The sequence below is a fragment of the Podarcis liolepis genome (genome assembly GCF_965112155.1).
Source record: "Podarcis liolepis genome assembly, chromosome: 1".
Classification (NCBI taxonomy): Eukaryota; Metazoa; Chordata; class Lepidosauria; order Squamata; family Lacertidae; genus Podarcis; species Podarcis liolepis.
This window is the reverse complement of record NC_139554.1, coordinates 11595575-11615643: the sequence shown is the minus strand read 5'-3', so window position 1 is coordinate 11615643 and position 20069 is coordinate 11595575. Positions and strand designations below refer to the sequence as shown.

At 46.3% G+C, this 20069-nt stretch overlaps 1 long non-coding RNA gene across 1 annotated transcript; it reads right to left on the bottom strand.

Annotated features, from left to right (window-relative positions):
- Positions 1–11924: 11924 nt before the first annotated feature.
- Positions 11925–19448, bottom strand: LOC310685903. Its single transcript, XR_014515592.1, has 2 exons — positions 19205–19448; positions 11925–12080 (listed from the first exon to the last, which is right to left on the bottom strand). It is a non-coding gene; the product is annotated as an uncharacterized lncRNA (long non-coding RNA).
- Between the last annotated feature and the right edge of the window lie 621 nt (positions 19449–20069).

Genomic DNA, 20069 nt, shown 5'->3' with positions numbered 1-20069 from the left:
TCCATCGATCTCCCGTAGATACAGTATCAGTCAATTAGTGACACGAAGCCTCGGAAATAGCTTTCCACATTCCAGAGCTCGTGCGCGCTCTATCAGCAGAGTTCGTACAGCGAAAGATGCACTCAGGAGAGCATATTTACAAGTTTATTCAGCGTTGGTCAGAACAAAGAAAAAAACATGACTGCCTGCTTCGACGTCTCAGGCACAGAGAGAAAACGAAAGCATAAACATCCTGTGAACAGGAAATACACAGGCTGTGACACAACAACCTGCTCCCTTTTTAAGGTGGAACGGAAATATCCTAACAGTCTCTACATCCTTGTTCTTGGATTCTGGCCCGCTTCCTCCTCGATCCTGCCTCCTGGTATAGGGGCCGACTCCTAGGGGCCGAGGTAATTTCAGTCCCCCAAAACGTTTTTATGATGGGGCCATGCACCCTCAATATTCAGAGGACATCACACATCGCCGTGTCGGGCCCCCCATTTCTCTGGAGAAGCTGGCACCTCTGCCTCCTGGTTTCTCCTTTGGTCTTGACCTACTCTTTTGTCGTAATTACTGGCATCTATGCACAGCTCCAAGGCTCACTTCAGATTGTTAGCCCAGGCAAAAGCCTTCTTTTCAATAACTGTTCTACCTTTTTAAAGGTCCCTGGTCTTCTCAGAGGCCCAGGGTTTCTCTTAACTTCAGGAACCACTTGGTGGTCTCTAAGAGCTTGGGCACTCCTTTCATCACAGGACTTTGACCCGGAAACTACAATTAATCTAGAATGCAGCAGTTAGACTGGTGACTGGGAACGGCCGCAAGACCACATAACACTGGTCTTGAAAGACCTACATTGGCTCCCAGTACGTTTCTGAGCACAATTCAAAGTGTTGCTGCTGACCTTTAAAGCCCTAAACGGCCTCGGTCCAGTATATCTGAAGGAGCATCTCCACCCCCATCGTTCTACCCGGACACTGAGGTCAAGCGCTGAGGGCCTTCTTGCGGTTCCCTCACTGCAAGAAGCCAAGTTACAGGGAACCAGGCAGAGGGCCTTCTTGGTGGTGGCGCCCACCCTGTGGAATGCCCTCCCATCAGATGTCAAAGAGAAGAACAACTGCCAGACTTTTAGAAGACATCTGAAGGCAGTCCTCTTTAGGGAAGCTTTTAATGTTTAATAGACCACTGTATTTTAATACTTTGTTGAAAGCCGCCCAGAGTGGCTGAGGAAGCCCAGCCAGATGGGCGGGGTATAAATAATAAATTGTTATTGTTGTTGTTGTTGTTTCTGCAGTGTAGTGGTCCCTACTGTACTTGTTTGTCTTTTCTGCCCTCACCACTGGAAAAAACAGCCCCAGAAAATTCGCTATGCCTTCTTTTTGTCTCCTCTGACATTGTAGTAGTAGATAATATGCCGCCCAACTGTGTTGCCCCATCTACTCTGGGCAGCTTCTAGCAAATTATAAAGAATGCAATGGAACAGCAAACATTAAAAGCATCCCTTTACAGGGCTGCCTTCAGATGTAAGACAGATTTCCTTGTCTTCTTTTTTATCTCCTCTCTTTTCCATTTCCCTCTCTTTCTCCTCTTCACTGTGCCTCCACATTGCCTCTTTTCCCAGCATCCTTTCCCCACTCCCTCCTCCCAGCACCTGCTTCCCACAGCTCCTCTTTCAAGATGCTCCCTCCACGTCACTGACCCATCACTCCCCTTCCGTTTCTCCCATCTCACCTTCTCACCATGTCCTGACAAATTGTTCACCAAGCAGGTGATATATTTCTTGGGCTTTTCCATCCAAAATCCAAGTTTTCAGAGATCTTAATGTGTAGTGTTCTTGGAACCTTGATAAATGTCAACTGCTGACTCCTTGTAAAACATATCATGCCGTTGTTCTTGGGAGTTATTTTCTTCCAGTAACTTATGTTTTTTTGAAAGCAGATGGATCCACCATGCTTTCAGCTTAATCTACTTAAACCTGACTGTATGCTAATGCCCATGTAAACAAATACCTCGGTGGCCATTAAGATGAAAGCAGATAATAATACTGGGAAGAGATTGTTTGTGACCCTTGGGACAGCAAACATAATGTTGAGCTTGGCATCATTAATCTTGTGGTCAGAAAAGCACTGCATCAGCATGTTTAATGAGGGAGTAAAATGCCAGCCATAAAAGTTTTCTTCTCAGAGAGAAAGACAAACATAAATCTCTGCAAGTTCCTGCTCTGCAAGATTTTAGTTTGAAACTTGCAGATTCTAAGGCATAGCTCGGCCACATAGCGTAACCACAAGCTTCAAATTTTGTCCAAAGCATAAGATTCTACAGACTTCAGGTGTTCCTCCACATAGGAGCACCATCTCAAGAACATGAGAAGAGCTGGCTGGATCTGGCCAATGGCTCATCTGGTCCATCACATTCTCATAGGATGGATGACCATACTTTACAGAGTGCAGTTCTCTATTTCAAGAGTTGTCTGGTCTAAGAACCCTAAGAAGAGACCAGGAGTGGCAGGTGCCAGTGGTGAAAATAACACAAATGTGATCCAAATTGCCCTAAAAAGTCACAGGAAAAAACTACATTTCCCCAGTAATTTCAGCTTTGTTTTTTGAATGTAGGTGATAGATGTGATAGCTAGGGGGACATTGTCTGTACTCACCACCAGAAACAAGTAACAGCTGTGGCTTCCTTGTGTAGAAAGCAATACCATCTGCAGAGGTTGTGAGGTATCGCATACCTCACAGTGATAGCTTGCTGAGGGACAGGCGATAGTCTTTGGAAATGTATCAGGCCTCTCGGAGACTGATCAATTGTTTCCTGTCAGACTCCATCTGTCATTAGGAAGCAATCATTTCATTCCAGCCGCATAATCCCAAGGCTATGAATGGTCTAACCTGGATGATTTATCTGAGGTGAGAGAATTCAGTTCATCGGGGAACTGTCTCAGCTAACATAATATTTGATGCTAACACTTAAGATAAAAATGTGGGGAAATCTCCCTTTTGAGTTCTACGTGATATATGAGGTGGATGTACTAGACTCTGGGCTCTGACGTAGGACTGGTTGGTGGCTTGAGCCTAGATTTGCTAAATTCATTCTCTTCATATCTACTTCTGGAACATAGCGCCTTATGCCAGTTCAAACCATTGCTCATCTCTAGCCTGCTGTAACCTACCTACAATTCTGAGCATGAATATCCCTGCAGGTTCTCACAGATGTCTTTGCCACCTTCTTCTTCGGCGATCACTCGTAGTTGCGTAAGATTGTCTTCCATGAACACAGTTTTAACACTGAGTCCGTAAGTGAATGTGGAGGCCAATTCTGGATCCACACGTCCTTCCACAGTGGGGACATAGGTTTCTGGGCAGGAGTTGATCACGGTGAGCGTTTGCCAAGCGTGCCTTCCTCTTAACATGTTTCTCCCTTTCGTCCTGAGTTCAAGCATCTTCAAAGCCCATGACACCTTTGATAAAGGCTGTTCTCCAACTGGAGTGCTTGCAGGCCAGTGTTTCCCAGTTGTCTGTGTTTATACTACATTTTTAAAGATTTGCCTTGAGAGAGCCTTTGAAACTGTTTTGTTGACCACCAGCATTACTCTTTCCATTTTTAAGTTCAGAATAGAGTAGTTGCTTTGGAAAACGATAATCAGGCATCCGCACAACATGACCAGTCCAACAGAGTTGATGTTGAAGAATCATTGCTTTGACACTGCTGATCTTTGCTTCTTCCAGTACACTGGCATTAGTTCTCATGTCTTCCCAAGTGATGTGTAAAAATTTTCAGAGGCACCATTGATGGAACCTTTCGGTTTTTGAACATGCCTCGGAAATCAAACATGCCACACGGTTTCCTCTGAGTGCAGGATCGTGAGGCCTGGCTGTCGGCTGTTGAGTTTTCGGTTTTCGAACGTTTCAGAACTTGAATAGTCTTCCAGAACGGATTACGTTTGAAAACCGAGGTACCACTGCATTTGGGGAAATCTATGGGTGTTTAAAGTGACATGAAACAGCCTTAAATGTATAGTATAGAAGTAACTTAAGATTCCATGGGAGTTGTTCTTGGGTTTTTTTTTTTTTTTTTGCCACAACAAGACTAGCATAGCTACCCCATTGAAAAGTATCAGTTGTATTTCCTCTTCCAAGAAGATGGGCACATTCAGGCCCAAATCCAGTTAAGCCAAAGTACTTGGCTTTAGACTAACGGAACTAATCCGACTTAAATCCTAGGACTTTAGCTTAGGACCCTGAGTTGTGGATTGGGTTGTTAATTACTCCTGATGGTAATCCTGAGGCTTCTATAACCTGGAGTAGTTTTGTCAACTGGTGGAGATAGAAAATGACTCCTCCATGACATTTGCAATGCCATCTGTTCACTGCTGCCTATTTCTCGTTCCCGCAAGATTAGGAATTGGCTGAGCACGGATTCATGGAATGGGAAGGGTGTATTGCTGGAACAGCAGTTTCTCACCCGCTTCACCTTCTTCAGGCAAGAGAGGAAACATTAGATATGAGTCGCAGGTGACTCAGAGGAGAATGTGCAGATGATTGCACAAGAGTAAAACCCCTCTGTGCCTGGCTTAAAGACAAGAGCCAACTGTTGACAATCCCCAACAAATTTAAAGAGGGATTACAGAATTACCGCTCCCCCTCCAAATTCTTTGAAACCTCTTTTAATCCAGGCTATTTGAGTCCTTTCCACTGGTGCTGCTCTGACCATCTTCTTCCTTGGAGGTTTTTAAGCAGAGGTTGGATGGCCATTTGTCATGTATGATCTAGCGCAGGGGTTGGCAACCTAAGGCCCATGGGCCGCAAGTGGCCCATGGGGGTCATTTAACCAGCCCATGGACCCCAGCCACCCGCTTAGGGGCCCCCGCCGCCCAATCGGTTGGCTCCCGTGCGCCACGCTAAACCGGCGCAGAGCAGAGCGAGGACTGCTTTCCATGACTCTGGCCGGCTTCCCATTGGCTGCAGGAGCTTCCTGCAGCCAATGGGAAGCTGCGCACGCCTCTTCCGCACCGGAAGGAGCGCCGGAAATAGCGTTTGCGCATGCATGCGTGCGCGCACACGTACACACCTTCTGGCCGACCGCAGCATCTGCGGGACCGTGAACCGGCCCAAGCCAGAAAAACTTTGCTGATCCCTGATCTAGTGAAGATTCCTGCATTACAGGGAGCTGGATTTGATGACCCTCGAGGTCTCTTCTAATTCTACAATTCTATCATTCTATCATTCTTCATCAGAACGTGAGAAGAGCCCTGGTGGATCAAGCCAAAGACCCATCTGGTCCAATGTTCTGGTCTCACAGTGGCCAACCAGATGGCACAATGGGAAACCTGAAGGCATGTCCTTAGTACAACAGCACTTCCCCCTGTTGGGATTCCCAGCAATTGAGTGGCTTATTGCCTCCAACAGTGGAAGCAGAACATAGGGGTTTGGGCTAGTAGCTATGGATAGCCTCATTTTCCATACGTTTACCTAATCTTCTTTTAAAGCCCTCCAATTTGGTGGCCTTCACTGCCTCTTGAAGGACCTAATTCCATAGTTCAGCTATGAGCTGAGTAAAAAAATAAATAAATGCTTTCCTTTTTCTGTCTTGCATCTTTCAAAATTCAGCTTCATTGGATGTCCACAAGTTCTAGTGTCAGGAGAGAGAAAGAGAAACTCGTATTGCCTTCTTGTTTGTCCCTTTGTTCCAAATCTATGGAAGTACCAGATCACAAGTTACATCCTCCATGTAATTCCACTGACAATAATGCGAACTGAGAATAACACAGGCTGCATCACACACAGGAAAATTTGTTTGCTTATCAGTTCAGGTGTCTTTGCGGGTACCAGGATAGTGCATGGGATTCATTTCACTTACAAATAAGCACACATTTACAACTATGTTCTGGGGGGGGGTGGTCCTGCAAGGGTTTGCAATGTGACTCTGCCTGTGGAGTGATTTCAGTTGCGCATCATTCAACAGTAACTGTTATTTATTTAGATTTATTTTATTCATTACATTTCTATACTGCTCTTCATCTGAGGATCACGGGGCGGTTAACAATATAAAAACACAGAAATACATAATGTAGTAATCAATACCCCGGCCCCACCCCCACCCCAATTTAGAAGGCCTTATATTATTTAACTAGCCAAAGTCCGAGGAGAAGATAAATGTTTTTTGCTTTGCAGTCGTACCTCGGGTTACAAATGCTTTGGGTTACAAACTCCGCTAACCCGGAAGTAGTACCTCGGGTTATGAACTTTGCCCCAGAATGAGAATGGAAATTGCGTGCTGGCAGCGCGCCGGCAGCAGGAAGCTCCATTAGCGAAAGCGTCCCTCAGGTTAAGAACGGTTTCGGGTTAAGAATGGACCTCTGGAACAAATTAAGTTCGTAACCCAAGGTACCACTGTACAACAATGGCACCAGGCAAGCCTCCCTGAGGAGAGCAGCTCACAAGTGGGGCGCCACCACAGAAGAGGTCTGTTCTTCTGTTGCCACCCTCCGGACATCTTACAGAGGGGGTGCTCAAAGAAAGGCATCAGGTGATGATTTCAGGGTCCGGGTCAGTTCATCTGGGGAGAGGCAGTTCCCCCCTTAAGTAAGGGAATGGTTTGGCTTATGTTCAGGCATGCAGTGGAAGGAGCCAAAATCTAGCACTGTGTTCACAACAGGATGGATCCAGAAGAAAATTGGCTCATCTCCAGTTTTTAAAATCAAAACCCCTCAAATGCTATTCCATTACTGCAGGGTTCTAGGGCGTAAACAGCAACATATGTTTGTCTGTGTCGTGTGTGTGTGTGTGTGTGTGTGTGTGTGTGTGTGTGTGTGTGATCAGAACTTGCTTTGTTTTTCTTCCAAACACGACGTGGCTAGCATATCATGCTCAACCCTCTTTTCCGGGTGTTTTTCGCAAATAAATTCTCTCAGGAAGTGCTATTTGTTTTGACAAACGTTTTTGAAATCTGTCATGTGGAATAATGAGCTTTCAAATGATGCACTCAGTGATCTAATTCGCACAGTATTGTTTCTGCTCTTTAAGCCGGGTAGCAGACATCTTGATACGAAACCCAGTGAAGGCAGCAAACTCGAACGCAGCCGCCCACCCACGGTGCCACTCATACCACCCGTTCTACGGATATGTGCCTGGCTGTGATGGCACAGGGGAGTGTCTTGAGCTGCTGCATGTGTGACACGCAAGGCAATTCCGCCCATGATGCTGCTGGTCAACGCTCTCCATCCAGCACACATGGAAAGCTCGCCCCTTCTCTCTGAATGACACTGGGACAGTTTGTGGGGAGAGCTCTTTTTGAGGGCATAAACTTTCTGGGAAGGCAGAGACATTCTTACAGTATATTATCGCGTTCCCACCTGAAATATACTCGGAGTTGAGAGTGGATTTCATGCCTTTATTCAGCTTATAGCGGTGAGGAGGAATGGAAGTCCCCCCAAAGTATCTGCTTTATATACTGTACATTATTTACACAATGGGCTGCACATGATTGGCTAATTCCGGAATTCTGCTGTAGGCCAATCAGGTTGTGGATTCACTTCCATCTGGAGCTGGATTGGGTGGCTCCTGCAGACCAATCATACTGCTGCATTGTTCTAGGACCAATCAGACTGCTGCATTTTGGATCCTATTCAACTCAGTACATAACACCACCACAATAAGGAGCTCAAGTTGGCATACATGGCTCTCCCCACATCTCCCTATGGAACTCCCTGCCTCTTGAAATTAGGCAGGAACTTTCGCTATAACCTTTTAGATGCCTGCTGAAAACCTTTCTGTTTCAGAGCACCTCCCTAGACTAGGGATATTGAGGAATTCCAGCAAAAACAAAAAATGGGAGCAACAATTGCCGCTGCTCACCTGTTTGTCTCGTGTCCGGAATAGAAGCCCATCCAGTCAGCATTCACTGCTGTTGTTGCTCTCATGCTGCAAAAAAGATACACACACACACAATTTGCATTGTGCTTCCTTTGCACTGGAACGAACAGGGTGGACTAACATGACGATAACACAGCACGCCTAATTTACGTCAGCTTGGCTGTGTTTCTCAGAAAGCAAGGGAAATGGTGGGCGGGTTTTTAAATAGCCGAGGCCAAAAAGCAACCTGCAAGCTTAGTGAGACCTCGGCCTGACTTGGGGTGCCTTGTTAATGGTGTGAGCCAACTTAGAACTGTAGAGTTGGAAGGGTCATCTAGTCCAACTCCTTGAAATGCAGGAATCACATCCAATCTCCAAAAATCACCATCCAATCTCTGCTTAAAAACCTCCAATGAAGGTGTCAGGATGCTGTCGGCAGCTCCCGGCTGGTTGCCCAGGGAAGTATAAAGACAAGGAAAAGTTTCTTACAGTCCTTTTTTATTTCAAACTTTACAGACAGAGGCTGTAATGGTGTTGTCCTGAATGAATCTCCCCCCCCCCCTTCTCTCCCATTCATCGTCGTCGTCTCCTCCTCTACGGATGCTGCTACATGTCCTCTGTCTTTGAGCTCTTTGCTCTCCTACTTTTAAGGCTCGCCAGGTTCTGGGAGATGGTGGGTCTGGACTGTTTTCTAGTGACAACGTGCCAGCCAGCTGCTGCTCTGGGTCTGCCTGCTCCTCTTCTCCCATTATTTCCCAGCTTTCCCCCTCATCTGCCTCTGAGCTGTAACCTCCTGCAAACCCCTGTTGTAAATCTATACTGTCTTCCTCTTCCTCCTCCCTGGAAGGGTCAGGATGGGGAGACAGACTCCACCATTATTCCTCCTCTGCCCAGCCTCTGACCGAAGGAGAGTCCTTCCCGGATTCACCCTGATTCACCTTGTAATTTGGGGTACACACACACAGCTGATGCATGCCGCCCAGGACTTACAAAGCTAGCCCAGTATCGCCCACACAGGCTGGCAGCAGCTGGACACTCAATCTCAAGTCTTTCCCCAGGACTGCTGCCTAACAGTGACTCTGGCACCATCTCCTATGCTCTATCGCTGCTCCAGGCCCCTTGTCTGAATATGTGAAGATCTGTTTTGCTCATTAATCAAATCGCCTGTGCACTATGTGACCCACCAAGCTGCTTGCAAACTCCTAGCACTGCGAGGTGGCCCACACAAACAGGCAGCGTCATTCAGCAATTGGTAAGCTGCAGTTCATGACCGATGAGGTGCGTTTGGCTGGAGTGAGACACAGATTTTGCAGCCCTTCCCACTCCTGTTCCCGGTGGTGAGGGAACACTCAGCTACTTCTTGTTCTTATCCTATTTGCAAGATGGTTCGAGTGTGACTCATTCGAACGATGTGCACAGGGTTCCTCTGGCAGTCTGAACAAGCTCCAGTCCCTCCTGTGTACAACATGTTCTCTCCCAGATAACATCATTTTAACTTCATTCAAAAGCACATTTTCTGTCGCAAATGTCAAAAGGCAGCCTCATCATAAACTGATAGCGCTGCGTTGAGGGTTCACAAGTTAACAGTTTGGGCATGAAAGGGCAGCTTTCCAAGGCCCCAGTTTCCTTGAAAGGCTCTCTCACTTTCTCACAGCTGTTAGCAACCTGTTTATCACCTTAAAAAAAAACCCTGCACTTAAAATAAAATACCAGTGTCTTTGGGAGTTGGGTCAGGGAAGCTGTCATGCCGTGTAACCAATTAGATTTAGTTGTATGTTTACCTCATGATTTGGCTGTGAGGATTGCAGTGCAGGGGGGCTGGTCTTAGATGGCCCTTCCAGTTCTACAGTTCTATTATTCTATGAAGCCAAATCAGAATGAGGGTAGGAACTAATGTCCTCACTCTAAAAAGGCTTTGTGATAAAGCCAAGTAATCACATCACAAAGTCAGTCTCATGCTCTCTAAGAAGCTGAACATGTTCTTCTCTGTTCATATCTTTCCCTCCACCGCCACCCCAAACCATTACTGAAAGGGAGGCTCTTTTCCCGAGTTGTGAAAGCTTCTATGAAAAGCACGTCATGTTTCCACTCAATCATATTCTTTATACTTAAAAAAAAACCTAACCTGTATTCATTTTGCTAGTTCTCAGGTCATGTTTTGACCACTTAAGAATGCTGCCACAAGACACATGAATCGATTCATCCTTTTAATTGATTGATTGATTGATTGATTGATTGATTGATTCCTTCATCACACAGTGGGGTTTTATTTATTTTACTGAATGTCTGCTGGCGTTGTCACCTGAGAAGGGATGTTCATTGCCATTGGTGCTGGACATGGGATGCAGAGCTGGCCTCTTGAGCAATTTGCACCCATTGATACTGGGTCCATGCAAGTGATGCTGCTGGCTGATTACTGAGAAATATTGCCTTGAGTCAAGAAACGTGTTTTTGGAGGATTTTCCTAGAGCCTTTCAACTTGTGCATTGTCTCCTACTATGACCCTTGTACAAGTGGTAACCTGATGTTTTTGTAAGATAGATTGGATGCTAACTTATACTGACTCAGACCATGGTCCATCTAACTCAGTACTGTCTGCACTGACTGGCAGTGGCTGTCCAGGATTTCAGACTGGGTCTCTCACTGGAGATCCCAGGGTATGAACCAGGGGCCGTTTTTATGCAAGGTAGATGTTCTACCATTGAGCTATGACTCTTACACTTTCTGTTAGGATATAGAGAGTTGGAATCTAGATAGCAATTGTGTGTGTGCGTGCGTGTGTGCGTGTGTGCGTGTGTGCGTGTGTGTGTGTGTGTGTGTGTGTGTGTGTTTGGATCAGGTTGTTGTCTTGTTGGGCTGTGTATGTGATAAAGGGGAACCATACCAGGGTGAAGGCATCTTCTATTTGTCCCCATGTCAGCTTCAGTTTGTTGGTTAGTTTATTTTATAAGGCCATTTCCCATACTATTTGATACCATTGGTCCATGCTTACTCCTGACAGATCTCCCCAGTGTCTGGTTGTGATGTTTCTAGCTCCTGAGAGTAGGTGGGTTATGAGCTCTTTGTGATGTGAGTGGGCATTATTATCTTGGAAGATGTTTAGTAGAGCCAGTTCTGGGGTGACTTCTAATACTTGCTTAGTTAATTTGCATATTTCTTGTATGATTGATGTCCAGAAGAGTTGGATTTTAGAACATTCTCACCACATGTGGAGGTATATGCCTGTGGAGATGCTTCCTCTCTAGCATTTGGGTGAGGTTCCTGGGTGTATTAGCGTTAGTTTCTGTGGTGTTAGATACCACCTGTAAGTTAGCTTCAGAGTGAGTTCTTTTCTTTTCACTGATATGGATTTAAAGGGAGGTTTAGACCACATTCTGGTCCGTTGGGTGGGGTTAATCTCATAACCTATGTCATCCTCCCATCGTTTTTGGATTCCATCGAGGGGGTTTCTATATAGCAATTTTGTTGACTATAGCAAGTTAGGTAAGTGAATTTTTAAATCTCTAGGATGAATTAGGGGTGGGAAAAGTTCTTCCAACCTTGCCAAATTTCAGCCTAGAGCAAAGGAACCTGCAGTCCTTCAGATGTTGCTGGACTCTTAACTTCCATCAGCCCAGCCAGCATGCCCAATGGTCAGGGAGGATGGGAGCTTTGGTCCAATATTATCTGTAGGGACACCAACACCCCCAATCCTGCATTAGCAGAAACCCACATCTGAAACTCACCCCTGGGCTGGTGTGGTATCCCCTTATCTCACACACTCCCTGAAGACTGCTTATTTTGGACTTGAGAGGGAAATGTGTAAAAGTAGCCCTTGTTTGCTTTCAGAGTTAACAAAGCCTCACACAGCTTATTCCCACCCCACAGAACTGGCTCTCTGGGGCAGCTTGTTGTGTGAGATGGTTTGGCCCGGTTGCTTTCCTTCCCAGTGACCCATCCTAAACCCCAAAGCTGTACATTTCAATCTCTGCTTCCCCAAAAACAAAGCAAACCTCCCAGCGAATGTGTTTGCAGCCAGTGGGAGGCTGGGATTGTTGCTTTTTCTCCCAGGCCTCCCTTTGATTTACCGATCCAAGGACGCAGCAGACATGAAGGTCCAGTCGGCTTGGTGTGACTTTATATACATAAGAATGAGAAAGGAAAACAGCTCACTGCCACCCACTCTAAAGTTGCATCTTCAGCACAGACAGGAAGCCGCAGCAGAAGTTGGAAAGGCGTTTCAACGGTGAGTTTTCTTGGAACCTGGGGCACCTGGAAGCAATCATAAACATGATATGAAATGTTAACCTTTCCTCCCTTGTTCTCCTCTTGATCTTACTCTACTCTGTTTTAAACATTAGCACCGTTGGTGAGGATTAGTCCCAAACAAAGCAGTGCATTCATTCTCCCTCCTTGTTCCGTTTGAGAAGCTAGGCGACAAGGCTTGGCAGTCGGAGACAAGAAAGACATCTCTTCAGGTTGGCTTTTTGTTGAGCGATTCATTCCGCTGAAGAGTATTGTTCTTTCAGCTTCTTCTTCAACACAGCCAAAGGCAGCGGTTGGACGAGGTGGAATTATTCCAGCAAATCAAATTCTGAATCTGTCTCTCCCATTGATTCCGCAGGAGATATCGGAAGCAATGGATCTGCAACGGAGGCTTTGTTTTTCTGTTTCAGGCAAATCTCGTATTTAATTTGCCCTCTGCCTTTTCGGTAATGCAAGCTCCCGGAGCAAATTAGGTTCCCTATAATGAGACACGAGTAGACAGCTTCCTAGCGGAAGTCCATGTCCAGACAGCAAGGCCTAGAAATGAATAACAACACATGGTCCCCATTTCCAGCCTATGTTGACCAAAACAAATGATCAATCAAAACGCAGGAGCCATATAAATAAGGATATTATAAGATCACCACGTAAAATGAGAGAGGCTTAGAGACTTTAAAACAAAACAAAACAAAACAAAACAAAACAAAACAAAACAAAACAGAGATGCCGCTAGGGCTTGGGTTTAGATGCAAGTTTTGGGAAATGCAAAAAAGTCAACCTTAACATAGGTATAAGCTGCCTTATAACGGGTTATTTGGCTACTTGTCCATCTAGCACAATATAATTTAATGGACAGTGCTTCTGGGTCTTGGGCAGAACATCTTTTAAGAGCAAGTCTGTCAGTTAGCTTCGTCAGTTAGAGAAAGTTATGTTCATTTTACAGATGTGGGACATGGCGTTAGATTTTTTTTTATGAGGGACTACCCTAAACCCTAGAAATTAATAAATGGTAGGATTTTGATTATTTGGGGTGTGAAAATGACCTGGCCATTAAGAAACAATAGGGGGCCATTGGGGGTCATTAGACAGGCAAGAGAACTGTCCCTCCCCCTTGCCCTGATGTGTGGACAGAGACTGGGTGTGAGGTGACAGGAAAAGAGAGCTATTGAGCAAGCGTTGCTGGAAAGAAGAAGAAGAAGAAGAAGAAGAAGAAGAAGAAGAAGAAGAAGAAGAAACAACAAAGAAGACTGGGATCCTGGGATCCATCTTGGGCAGGTTGGCTGTAGGCTGGCTGGGAGAGATGCCTTGGACCGCAGGGCTGCTCTGCTGTGGGGGACAAGCCCCTCTTGAAATGACCATGCTGTAAGATCTGGACTCCCTCCCTGCAGGCTGAAGGTGTAAATAGGTGAACAAACCATATTTCTTAAAGCTACAACAATATCCTCCATGTCTCAGTTCTCCAAAGGACCACAGACCCTGGAACCCCTTGGGCTCTTGCCACTGCTTGGCAGAGAGAGGGGGAAACACCCAACTTTTCAAACAATATATATATGGGTGTTTGCTTGCTAATGTATTTTCTGTTCTAATTTACTTTCGTTGAATCTGCAACTTCATGTTGAAAACAACACATGGCTCCTGGTGTTAAATACATGATGTGAAGGGACTATGGAATATCTGAGGGTCCCATATACTCCATTTCCCTCTTTTTTTATTCCTGCCCCTCCTCGTTCCCCCACCCGTGCATTTAGAGCCTTGGGGAACAGCCAGTGAAAACAGTTCAATTGCAGACTAATGCAAATATAGTACAGAGAGACAATTCGTGATCTGAGTTGAAACAGGGAAGGGGAACATGTGTTCCCTTCCAGCTGTTGTGGGGCTCCAGCTCCCATCGCCCCAATAGTCAGGGATGATGGGGGTGGCTCCCATGGATGAATTACAAGGGACCATTTTGAGTGGAGCAGGCTTAATGCAACACTGCAGAGAGACAGCAGCCTTGTTTAGAAAGGAAGCGCGGTGGCCGTTCTGTGGCCCTTTTGCATCTTTCATGATGTTCCTTCTGCAGAACGTTGGCCGCCCTGAAAATGACCTCCCGGTGTCCTTGGGAATGTATTTCTTCATGCAAGAGTTCTTCTCTTGCTTGAGATGTCATAGAATCATAGAATCATAGAATCATAGAGTTGGAAGAGACCACAAGGGCCATCGAGTCCAACCCCCTGCCAAGCAGGAAACACCATCAGAGCACTCCTGACATATGGTTGTCAAGCCTCTGCTTAAAGACCTCCAAAGAAGGAGACTCCACCACACTCCTTGGCAGCAAATTCCACTGTCGAGCAGCTCTTACTGTCAGGTTCCCTTCCATTCTGTTTCCATTCTGTGTTCCCTTCCATTCTGTTTCCAGCTCAAAAGACGTCATTCCATGTTGGGATCTCCTCGGTTCATCTGCTAAAATGAGCCTGTAGATTGTCTGAATGAGACATAGACCCAAACTGGCTGGTACTGGATTGCAGCTTCCTCCTCCTCCTCCTCTTCATGCTCCAGCTTGTCTGGAGGATTCAGACAGAAAACAAGAACGCCGTCAACACTGTACGCTGAATAGCATAGCAACCCTTTGCTCTGCCACCACAGTTGGAGGCAGTAAATGATTTCTGAATAGCAGTTGCCAGAAAACACAGGGGGGGGGGAGGGTGTTCTCCTGCTCAGGGTCCTGCTTGTGGGGTTGGCCACTGTGAGAACAGGATGCCAGACGCTTGCATTTTAGTTGGGGAGGATAGGTTTTATTTTGTTTTGAATGAGAACTGAGATTCTCCATAACCCTTCCCAACTAAAATGCAAGAGACCGGCCATTAAAATTGGTGAAAAATCTTCTAGCAGGTAAAAGGAATCACATAAGGGAGGCAAAAACATCTCAGTGCTGTGAGCAATCATCTCTTTCTTGATTCTATTATTCCATCCCTTTGCATTACATTCAGGTGCATGTAGTAGTAGTTGTTGTTGTTTAGTCATGTCCGACGCTTCGTGACCCCATGGACCAGAGCACATCAGGCACTCCTGTCTTCCACTGCCTCCCGCAGTTTGGTCAGACTCATGATAGTAGCTTTGAGAACACTGTCCAGCCATTTTGTCCTCTGTCCTGCCCTTCTCCTTGTGCCCTCCACGTCCCAAATTATTATTATTATTATTATTATTATTATTATTATTATTATTATTATTACAAACAAAGCAACATTCAACAATCCATCGGAATCTAATAGTAAACAGTAAAATTAAACATCAGCAATAGCTTGCTGAACGAGGCCAATGGCCCATCTAAATTAAGATTACCAGTCGTCCCCGTTTCCCGGGGACAATTCCCCGGATTTACAACTCGGTCCCCATACAAAATGCACTGAAGTTGAAAAGTGTCCCCAGATTCATTGAAAAAAACCTGGTAACCTTAATGTAAATTCAGCATCCTGTTGTCACAGTGGCCAACCAGATACCTGTGGGGAAACCCACAAGCAGGATCCGACCACACGAGAGCCTTCTCCTCTCCTGTCGTTTCCAGCAAATGAAATTTAGAAGCATCACTGCCTCCAATTGTAGAGGCAGAGCCCAGCCATTATGGCCTGTAGCCATTGATAGTCTTGTTTTTAATTTCTATATGTTTTTAACTTGCGAACCACTCTGATATCTTTTGATGGAGGGTGGTATTTAAAACTAATAATAATAATAATAATAATAATAATAATAATAATAATACAGAATGCAGCTACTGGGACTCTTGGCATCGCACTAAGCTGGAGCTGCCCTGCTGCCTCTTTAGAGATTACTCTGGAAAGATAATAATCATTTTCTCCTCGCAGCTTAGTAGCCCTGCGGCGATAACGGACTCTTCCCTTCAAGCAGCCAGAATTTTGCAAGTGCGTTTTGCTGCTGCCAGCGTGTTCCAGTGGGGACCTTGAAAGCCTATTCTCTGGGCAGATGGACTGCTTTCGCTGTGTATCGCTCGAGAGCCTGCGGGAGTCGGGATGCAAAAGAAGAAATTGGCTCTGGATGTTCCTTAGCGTTCTCCAGAAAGGGAGAGATGGATAAAGAAGCCTGGATTTCTCTGCCTGACCTAATTTCTCTCCCATGCAAGGGATGGCATATCTTGCCGCTTTGCTGCCTGGCTTCACCCCCTCCCTGGCTTTCCTGCTTCTTATTATGTACACCAACCTGGTGCCCTCTGGCTGTTCTGAATTATAGCTCCCATCAACCCCATCCCCTGGGCTGGGCCTGGTGGGATTTGTGGTCCAAAGCAGCCGCAAGGCACCAGGTTAGGAAAGACTGATTTAGACCCTAACAGATAGCTCAGTCGGTTAGAACATGGTGCTGATAACACCAAGGTTGCAGGTTCGATCCCTGGGTGGGACAGCTGTGAGCGTGCACCCATATACAGCCCACGTCTTCAGCGCCTGCATGGGCAGGGTGTTGGGAGCACCTTCTCTGACCTTCCAATCACAGAAACACAGGAGGAGCAGAGCAGCATTCCCAAGGAATAGGTCCTGGTGCAGTGGACCCACATTGCTATTGTTAGCACCTCAAAAGCAGCAGAGTAACGGAAGCAAAGCTGTGGAGGTTTTGTTGCATACCTAATTGAAATATACTCGGAGTCGAGTGTGGATTTCATGCTCTTTATTCAGCTCATAGTAGTGAGGAATGCCAGTTCCCCCAAAATGTCTGCTTTACATACATTATTTACACAATGGGCCCCACGTGAATGGCTAATTCCGGGATTCTCCGGTAGGCCAATCAGGTTGCCGATTCACTTCCAGCTGGAGCTGGATTGGGTGGCTCCTGCGGACCAATCAGACTGCTGCATTCTGGATCCTATTGTTCTAGGACCAATCAGACTGCTGCATTCTGAATCCTATTGTTCTAGGACCAATCAGACTGCTGCATTCTGAATCCTATTGTTCTAGGACCAATCAGACTGTTGCATTCTGAATCCTATTGTTCTAGAACCAATCAGACTGTTGCATTCTGGATCCTATTGTTCTAGAACCAATCAGACTGTTGCATTCTGGATCCTATTCTTCTAGGACTAATCAGACTGCTGCATTCTGAATCCTATTGTTCTAGGACCAATCAGACTGCTGCATTTTGGATCCTATTGTTCTAGGACCAATCAGGCTGCTGCATTTTGGATCCTATTCAACTCAGTACATAACACTAATTTATTTCTACTGATTAAACAAATAAAAGAATATAACATGTACGAGAGAGAGCTCTCTCATGCTGCCATCTTGTCTCTAGCTAGATCAAAGAAAAACCGGCACAGTGCTAGGGACAGAAGTCTGGAAGAGTAGTCACGCCCCCCCCCCGCCCCCCTTTCTCACAGACAGGAAGCAAAACAAGCATGATCCAGTGATCTTTGCAATGGGAGGGATGAAAATACTGACAAGCTGCACATTCCTCATTGCAGGGGGTTGGACTAGGTGATCCTCAGGGTCCCTTCCAACTCTACAATTCTGCGATTCTATGATTCAGTCACACTGGTGGAGCCATGCCGAAATGCCCTTTCATTTCACCACCAGCATGTCAGCAATGTCAATTGGGAAGGCAGAAAGACAGGCAATGTGCAGTGAAATGGGGCCGGGCCTTTTGGGTGGTGGCACCACCAGAGCTTCTCACTGTGCCCCCTGTTTTCTTTTCCCATAATACTTCCAATAAGTAACCTTTTAAAATGAACCATGGAAAGAGAAGAAGGGAAGTCACTGATATCTTAAGGATGTACAATGAGTATTTTAAATTGTAAAGCAGAAAAATTTAATAAAAAATATATTAAACAGAGAGAGAGAAAGGCATTCACAGGTGGATAAAGGTAAGGGCTGTAGCTCAAGGGCAGAGAATCTGCTTTGCATGAAGTAGGTTTCAGGTTTGATAATAATAATAATAATAATAATAATAATAATAATAATTTATTATTTATACCCTGCCCATCTGGCTGGGCCTCCCCAGTCACTCTGGGCGGCTTCCATAGAAACCAAAAATACAGTAAAATATCACACGTTAAAAACTTCCCTGAACAGGGCTGCCTTAAGATGTCTTCTGAATGTCAGGTAGTTGTTTATCGCTTTGACATCTGCTGGAAGGGCGTTCCACAGGGCGGGCGCCACTACCGAGAAGGCCCTCTGCCTGCTTCCCTGTAGCTTTGCTTCTCGCAATGAGGGAACCGCCAGAAGGCCCTCGGCGCTGAACCTCAGCGTCCGGGCAAAATGATGGGGGTGGAGACGCTCCTTCAGGTATACTGGGTCGAGGCCGTTTAGGGCTTTAAACGTCAGCACCAACATTTTGAATTGTGCTCGGAAACGTACTGGGAGCCAATGTAGGTCTTTCAAGACCGGTGTTATATGGTCTCGGCGGCCGCCCCCAGTCACCAGTCTAGCTGCCGCATTCTGGATTAATTGTAGTTTCCGAGTCACCTTCAAAGGTAGCCCCACGTAGAGTGCATTGCAGTAGTCCAAGCGGGAGATAACCAGAGCATGCACCACTCTGGCGAGGCAGTCCTCAGGCAGATAGGGTCTCAGCCTACGTACCAGATGGAGCTGGTACACAGCTGCCCTGGACACAGATTTGACCTGTGCCTCCATGGACAGCTGTGAGTCCAAAATGACTCCCAGGCTGCGCACCTGGTCCTTCAGGGGCACAGTTACCCCATTCAGGACCAGGGAATCCTCCACACCTGCCCACCTCCTGTCCCCCAAAAACAGTACTTCTGTCTTGTCAGGATTCAGCCTCAATCTGTTAGCCGCCATCCATCCATGGCATTGCCAGGTAGGGCTGGGAATACCCCCTGCCTGATGCCCTGGAGAACATTGGACCTTCTGCATGCGGAGTAGATGAGCAATGGTCCTTCCTGATGCTCCATTGAGCCCTGCAAGCCAGTGCAGGTCAGACCAGCAGCTGCAAGCTCCATCTGCCTCCCTGGAACACGTTATCCAGCTGTTGATCCACAAGGACACGGTTGCTCCTGAGACAGGACGTGCCGGTCCTCTCCTCCAGGCTAGTGGGGGTTCATTTCCTGGCTATTGTCATGTCCTCCTCCCTGCTGTCACAAGCAGCTATTAAGCAATCCAGTTACCTGGCAGGAAATAGCTTCTTAGGCTCACCTTGGACTCACCCTGGCGATAGACGCAAGCATCCCGCATATCCGTGACATCTCGGCGGAGGAGGGAGCAAATTGCTTTTCAAGCCAAAGCAATGGCAATTATTAAAAGCATCGACCTGAATGAGGGTCGATGTTTTCATCTGAAAACAAAATCATTCACAATCTGCTGTTTGTTGCCATCCTGGCAAGCCCCCGCGCTGTGATGACTCAATTTGTGTGTGTGTCACTTTCCCAGTCTACGTTCCACCCAGCCTTCCTCGTTCCTTGATGAATTGTGGCTTGTAGCTATCAGTCTGGAAATTCCAGGGAGAGGTAACATCCTACCAGCCAAAGTGAAAAAAGATAGAAAAGATATGCATTGAACTTCCTCAAACTGTGCAATACCTTTATCTGTAGTGAGTCTCCTCTGCTTCAGTAGCTCACTTTAACCCCACCACCACCACCAGGTGGGCCATTGGCCTGATCCTGCAGTCTCTTCATGTGTTTTTTGTCAGCATCGCCCTTGAGCCAGTGCCACCAACTGGACTCACACACTTCAGCCCCGACTAGGCCAGGCGAGCTGGGTAGCACTTCCAGAGACCACCTTCTGCACAGGAACAGGTCAAAGTGCTGTGGACTCACAGCTTAGAGTTGTGAGCACCGGATTTACTCCAACGAGAAGACAGTCATCGTACAGCAGAGTATAGCAGAGTATATAAACGACTCGGAGAGCAGCTCTGGAGAATATCTTCTTTATTCTATCTACAACTATAATACACCACTATGTACAGAGCTAAATGAGGTCTAAGCAAAAATGCTGAACTGCACTGAGTGTCTGCAGCTGCTCTTAGCAGCAACCTTATCTATACACACGATCTCTCTCTAAC